A 7,500-nucleotide genomic window follows, 5' to 3' on the forward strand; every position below is an offset into this window, starting at 1 on the left:
CGTCGTTAACCCGGTCCGCGACCCATCCGGTATGGTATAGTTATGGTTGACTCGCATGTTTGGTTTTGGCAAACGTTTTACGCCGGATGCCCCTCCTGACGCAACCCTCTGCATTTATCCGGGCTTGGGACCGGCACAGGGAGACACTGCTCCGTGCCCCCCCCCCCCCCCCCCCCCCCCCCCCCCCCAAAGGCAGGCTTGGAGAGACACGGGCCAGTGCCGCCCTGAGGCTGCATTACCCTCTCTTTCTTACATTTATTATAAAAATATGCTTATCTTCCTTTTAGCTCATCACACATGTCTTTATGATTTTCAGTCCATGCCTCAGCCGGCCTGAAGCTCCACTGATGCGCATGTGCGGATGCCTCTATCTAGCGGACATAAAATAAAGACAATCATTCAAATGTGAATGAGTCGGCGTGATGCTCCGGGATGTGTGGAGCTCAGGGAGCTCCACGAGTGAGGGAGTTAAGTTAGGGCGGGGGTGCAAGTAGGCTCTAGGATTCCCCGAGTCGGGGCGAGCGATGGGTTTAGAGGCGTATCGCATTGAAGATAATGGCCGCATATCCTTCTTGGACTTTTCTAAAGCCTTTGACTCGGTCGAACATCCATTTATCATAGCAACGCTCGAACATTTTGGATTTGGTTAAATATTCAGGAATGTGATCCGTGGGCTCTATGAGAATATTCATAGCTGTGTCACCCTGCCAAGCGGCACCACTCCGAGCTTCCATGTTGATGTGGGAATCCCCCAAGGTTGCCCCATCTCACCCTATTTATTTATAATTGCTACCGAAATGCTAGCCGTTTATGTTGAAAAGAGCAACGATATCCAAAAGTTAGACGTGCTGGGGACTGAAATTGTTATTAGCCTGCTGGCAGATGACACAACCTTAGTTTTGAAAAATGAACATCAAGTCCCAATAAGTGCCGAAAACAACCAAAACATTCTCCAAGGCTTCAGGATTGTCATTAAACTTAAAGAAATGCAAACTTCTTGCGCTGCATGACTCGCCACTAAAGGAAATCAGCGATGTTTCCATGAAATCAGAAATAAAATACTTGAGCATTTTCCTATCCAAGGACCAAACGTTAAATCAATCCAGGAACATTGAATCTAAACTGCTTAGAGTCAGATACATGGCTTTCAATGACACCCATTTGCTTTCGATCTCAGTGTCTGCCACCGTACGGAAAAAGCGGGGGGTGGGGGGGCATAAGCGCATTCGTGACTATCACTCCAGGGAATCTCAATTGTGGACAGAAAGCGCGGCAACTCCTTTATTAGGAAATGTTTCACAGGAAACTTATTCCCTGGACGTCAAAAAAAAAAAAAAAGGATATTTTAAATAAATTTGATGAGGAATCGATTGCCACGCTGCGAACTATGTATCTGACTCTACCCATACCCCCAAGGCAAAAGAGACCCACTTCAAAATTATGACTGACATCTACCCATCTAAGGAATTATCGAGGGTACGCTTTAATTTTGAAGATAATATTTGTACATTTTGTGAAGACAACATTGAAACCACTGACCATATATTTTTTCTCCTTCTCATTCCATCGTCACCAGTTTCCTTCTCAAAAGATGATATAACATTCTGTTTACTTATAAGCAACATAACAGATGAACTCTGTGTCAATGTTCTTTTAGGCCTGGCCAAGTTCTTCATTCACAAGAACAGAATGCAAAAATGCTCCCCAAATTTTAATGTCTTCATAAACGATTTTGAAATATAAAAAAAAAAAAAAAAATCCTTAAAACTTATGGAAAAATCCGAAAACAAAAAAATATAGTTACCCATGTCCGAGGTTCCTTTTTTTTTTGGTAAAAAAAAAAAAAAAAAAAACAAAAAAAACAACTTGATTACATGTTACATTCCCCTTGCAATTTTTTTTTTTTTTTTTTCGTTTTAATTTCTTATTTGTCTATCTATTGATTTAATTACTTCCTTTTAATTTCGTTTTTTGTCTCGCACTGTAAATTTCTCACAAACCTGTAACACTATTAACTTCTCATTACATACAGAACAAATGTCCTGATGTCCGTTGCTTCCTCATCCCTGGTTGTTTCATTGACATTCAGTTCTACCTTGCTATGTTTATTTGTACATTTGTATATTTGGGTGTACTATTTATGTTCAATTAAAAACAGTTTGATGTCTGAGATTCCTTGTGAACCGCCAACTTAATTACATGTTATATTCCCCTCACAATTTTTTTTTTTTCGTTTTTAATTTTATTTTTCTATCTATTTATTTAATTATATCCTTCTAATTTTCTTTTTTTGTCTAGCATTAAAAATTTCTCGCAAACCGTTAACACTATTAACTTCTGATTACTTACACCACGAATGCGCTTATGCCCCCCCACCCATCCCGCTTTTTCCGTACGGAGGCAGACACTGAGATCGAAAGCAAATGGGTGTCATTGAAATGCAGTAACAGGGTGATAACAGCCGTGTTCGAAGTGTGTAGGGGCTTATAGGAGAGCAGAAGCACGTCACGCAATTCACCTGAGTTCGGAGGATCGGGAGTACCAGGGCCCATAGCGGAGAAGCGGAAGAGCGGAGTTATGTGTCTCTTCTCAAAGGCGGGGAAGCTGGGGGGCAGCAGGACCCCTTAGACCGGCTAAGGTGAGCCTACTCCGGACAGAGATCACCCGGAGTTATGACTGGAGCTCCCGGACCTCTGGGCACACACATATGTGAATGACTGGATGAGCTAATGTTGGTTTGGTTGTGGATACGTTTCGGCCAATGCTATCAGCACAGCGATGATGAGTTCAGGTGTGTCTGTGTGTGTTTGTGTGTTTGTGTGTGTGTGTGTGTGTGTGTGTGTGTGCGTGTGTTTGTGTGTGTGTGAGAGTTTGTTTTTGTGGGTTGGGGGGGGTTCCCGCGGACACGGAGTACCAGGGCCTGGAGCGGATGAGGTGAGGAGCGGAGGAGAGCAGAAGCCCGGACCGTGATTCGCTTGTGTCCAGCGGTTCGGGAGTTCCAGGGCCCGAAACGGAGGAGCGGAGGAGCGGAGGAGCGGAGGAGCGGAGGAGCGGAGGAGCGGAGGAGCGGAGGACAGCAAAACCCCTTTCTGCAATTCGCCTGAGTCCGGCGGATCGGTAGTACCTGGTTCCGCAGCGGATGAGCGGAGGAGTGGAGGAGATGTTTCTCTTCTCAGAGGCGGCGAGGGGGGGGGGGCAGGACCCCTTACCCTTATCCCCCCCGGACGTTTGAGTGGAGCTCCCGGACCTCCGGGCACGCACATGCGAATGACTGGATCACAGGGAGTGCCAGGGCCTGGAGCGGATGAGCAGAGGAGAGGCGGAGGGCAGAAGCCCGGCCCTGTTCAAGAGTTCCAGGGTCCAAAGCGGGGGAGCGAAGAAGCGGAGGAGGGGAGGAGAGCAGAAGAGCAAAAAACTGGCCCGGAATTCACCGAAGTCCCGCGGATCGGGAGTTCCAGGGCCCGGAGCGGAAGAGCGGAGGAGCGGAGGAGAGGAGGAGCGGAGCAAAGCTAAGCCCGTCTTAACAACAAGGAAATTACAGATGAGGCTATAATTTCTAATGAAAACTTTAAATTCTATAGCCACGTATACACTTCGACATTGTCAAAAAGCGATTGTGACTCCTTTCCATTAAATATTCCTCAATATATCCCAAAAATAAACAACAAACAATATATGATTGTTTATATATGTTTATATATAAACAACAAAAAATATACAGTTTGATGTCTGAGATTCCTTGTGAATCGCCAACTTAATTACATGTCGTATTCCCCTTGCATTTTTTTTTTTTGGTTTTAATTTCATTTGTCTATCTATTTATCTAATTATTTCCTTTTAATTTCGTTTTTTGTCTAGCACTGTAAATTTCTCACAAACCTGTAACACTATTAACTTCTCATTACATACAGAACAAATGTCCTCATGTCCGTTGCTTCCTCATGCCTGGTTGTTTCATTGACATTCAGTTCTACCTTGCTATGTTTATTTGTACATTTGTATATTTGGGTGTACTATTTATGTTCAATTAAAAACAGTTTGATGTCTGAGATTCCCTGTGAACCGCCAACTTAATTACATGTTATATTCCCCTCACAATTTTTTTTTTTTCGTTTTTAATTTTATTTTTCTATCTATTTATTTAATTATATCCTTTTAATTTTTTTTTTTTGTCTAGCATTAAAAATTTCTCGCAAACCGTTAACACTATTAACTTCTGATTACTTACAGCACGAATGCGCTTATGCCCCCCCACCCCCCACCCCCCGCTTTTCCGTACGGTGGCAGACACTGAGATCGAAAGCAAATGGGTGTCATTGAAATGCAGTAACAGGGTGATAACAGCCGTGTTCGAAATGTGTAGGGGCTTATAGGAGAGCAGAAGCACGTCACGCAATTCACCTGAGTTCGGAGGATCGGGAGTACCAGGGCCCATAGCGGAGAAGCGGAAGAGCGGAGTTATGTGTCTCTTCTCAAAGGCCGGGAAGCTGGGGGGCAGCAGGACCCCTTAGAGCGGCTAATGTGAGCCTTCTCCGGACATAGATCACCCGGACTTATGACTGGAGCTCCCGGACCTCTGGGCACACACATATGTGAATGAGTGGATGAGCTAATGTTGGTTTGGTTGTGGAAACGTTTCGGCCAATGCTATTAGCACAGCTATGATGAGTTCAGGTGTGTCTGTGTGTGTTTGTGTGTTTGTGTGTGTGTATGCGTGTGTATGTGTGTGTGTGTGTGTGTGTGTGTGTGTGTGCGTGTGTTTGTGTGTGTGTGAGAGTTTGTTTTTGTGGGTTGGGGGGGGTTCCCGCGGACACGGAGTACCAGGGCCTGGAGCGGATGAGGTGAGGAGCGGAGGAGAGCAGAAGCCCGGACCGTGATTCGCTTGTGTCCAGCGGTTCGGGAGTTCCAGGGCCCGAAACGGAGGAGCGGAGGAGCGGAGGACGGCAAAACCCCTTTCTGCAATTTGCCTGAGTCCGGCGGATCGGTAATACCTGGTTCCGCAGCGGAGGAGCGGAGGAGTGGAGGAGATGTTTCTCTTCTCAGAGGCGGCGAGGGGTGGGGACAGGACCCCTTACCCTTACCCCCCCCGGACGTTTGAGTGGAGCTCCCGGACCTCCGGGCACGCACATGCGAATGACTGGATCACAGGGAGTGCCAGGGCCTGGAGCGGATGAGCAGAGGAGAGGCGGAGGGCAGAAGCCCGGCCCTGTTCAAGAGTTCCAGGGTCCAAAGCGGGGGAGCGAAGAAGCGGAGGAGGGGAGGAGAGCAGAAGAGCAAAAAACTGGCCCGGCATTCACCGAAGTCCCGCGGATCGGGAGTTCCAGGGCCCGGAGCGGAAGAGCGGAGGAGCGGAGGAGAGGAGGAGCGGAGCAAAGCGGAAGCCCGTCTTAACAACAAGGAAATTACAGATGAGGCTATAATTTCTAATGAAAACTTTAAATTCTATAGCCACGTATACACTTCGACATTGTCAAAAAGCGATTGTGACTCCTTTCCATTAAATATTCCTCAATATATCCCAAAAATAAACAACAAACAATATATGATTGTTTATATATGTTTATATATAAACAACAAAAAATATACAGTTTGATGTCTGAGATTCCTTGTGAATCGCCAACTTAATTACATGTCGTATTCCCCTTGCATTTTTTTTTTTTGGTTTTAATTTCATTTGTCTATCTATTTATCTAATTATTTCCTTTTAATTTCGTTTTTTGTCTAGCACTGTAAATTTCTCACAAACCTGTAACACTATTAACTTCTCATTACATACAGAACAAATGTCCTCATGTCCGTTGCTTCCTCATGCCTGGTTGTTTCATTGACATTCAGTTCTACCTTGCTATGTTTATTTGTACATTTGTATATTTGGGTGTACTATTTATGTTCAATTAAAAACAGTTTGATGTCTGAGATTCCCTGTGAACCGCCAACTTAATTACATGTTATATTCCCCTCACAATTTTTTTTTTTTCGTTTTTAATTTTATTTTTCTATCTATTTATTTAATTATATCCTTTTAATTTTCTTTTTTTGTCTAGCATTAAAAATTTCTCGCAAACCGTTAACACTATTAACTTCTGATTACTTACAGCACGAATGCGCTTATGCCCCCCCACCCCCCACCCCCCCGCTTTTCCGTACGGTGGCAGACACTGAGATCGAAAGCAAATGGGTGTCATTGAAATGCAGTAACAGGGTGATAACAGCCGTGTTCGAAGTGTGTAGGGGCTTATAGGAGAGCAGAAGCACGTCACGCAATTCACCTGAGTTCGGAGGATCGGGAGTACCAGGGCCCATAGCGGAGAAGCGGAAGAGCGGAGTTATGTGTCTCTTCTCAAAGGCCGGGAAGCTGGGGGGCAGCAGGACCCCTTAGAGCGGCTAATGTGAGCCTTCTCCGGACATAGATCACCCGGACTTATGACTGGAGCTCCCGGACCTCCGGGCACACACATATGTGAATGAGTGGATGAGCTAATGTTGGTTTGGTTGTGGAAACGTTTCGGCCAATGCTATTAGCACAGCTATGATGAGTTCAGGTGTGTCTGTGTGTGTTTGTGTGTTTGTGTGTGTGTATGCGTGTGTATGTGTGTGTGTGTGTGTGTGTGTGTGTGTGCGTGTGTTTGTGTGTGTGTGAGAGTTTGTTTTTGTGGGTTGGGGGGGGTTCCCGCGGACACGGAGTACCAGGGCCTGGAGCGGATGAGGTGAGGAGCGGAGGAGAGCAGAAGCCCGGACCGTGATTCGCTTGTGTCCAGCGGTTCGGGAGTTCCAGGGCCCGAAACGGAGGAGCGGAGGAGCGGAGGACGGCAAAACCCCTTTCTGCAATTCGCCTGAGTCCGGCGGATCGGTAATACCTGGTTCCGCAGCGGAGGAGCGGAGGAGTGGAGGAGATGTTTCTCTTCTCAGAGGCGGCGAGGGGGGGGGACAGGACCCCTTACCCTTACCCCCCCCGGACGTTTGAGTGGAGCTCCCGGACCTCCGGGCACGCACATGCGAATGACTGGATCACAGGGAGTGCCAGGGCCTGGAGCGGATGAGCAGAGGAGAGGCGGAGGGCAGAAGCCCGGCCCTGTTCAAGAGTTCCAGGGTCCAAAGCGGGGGAGCGAAGAAGCGGAGGAGGGGAGGAGAGCAGAAGAGCAAAAAACTGGCCCGGAATTCACCGAAGTCCCGCGGATCGGGAGTTCCAGGGCCCGGAGCGGAAGAGCGGAGGAGAGGAGGAGCGGAGCAAAGCGGAAGCCCGTCTTAACAACAAGGAAATTACAGATGAGGCTATCATTTCCAATGAAAACTTTAAATTCTATAGCCACCTATACACTTCGACATTGTCAAAAAGCGATTGTGACTCCTTTCCATTAAATATTCCTCAATATATCCCAAAAATAAACAACAAACAATATATGTTTGTTTATATATGTTTATATATAAACAACAAAAAATATACAGTTTGATGTCTGAGATTCCTTGTGAATCGCCAACTTAATTACATGTTGTATTCCC

The sequence above is a fragment of the Fistularia commersonii genome, unplaced genomic scaffold (genome assembly GCF_037954325.1).
Source record: "Fistularia commersonii isolate RoL2024-O1a breed Wild unplaced genomic scaffold, RoL_Fcom_v1.0 HiC_scaffold_42, whole genome shotgun sequence".
NCBI lineage: Eukaryota > Metazoa > Chordata > Actinopteri > Syngnathiformes > Fistulariidae > Fistularia > Fistularia commersonii.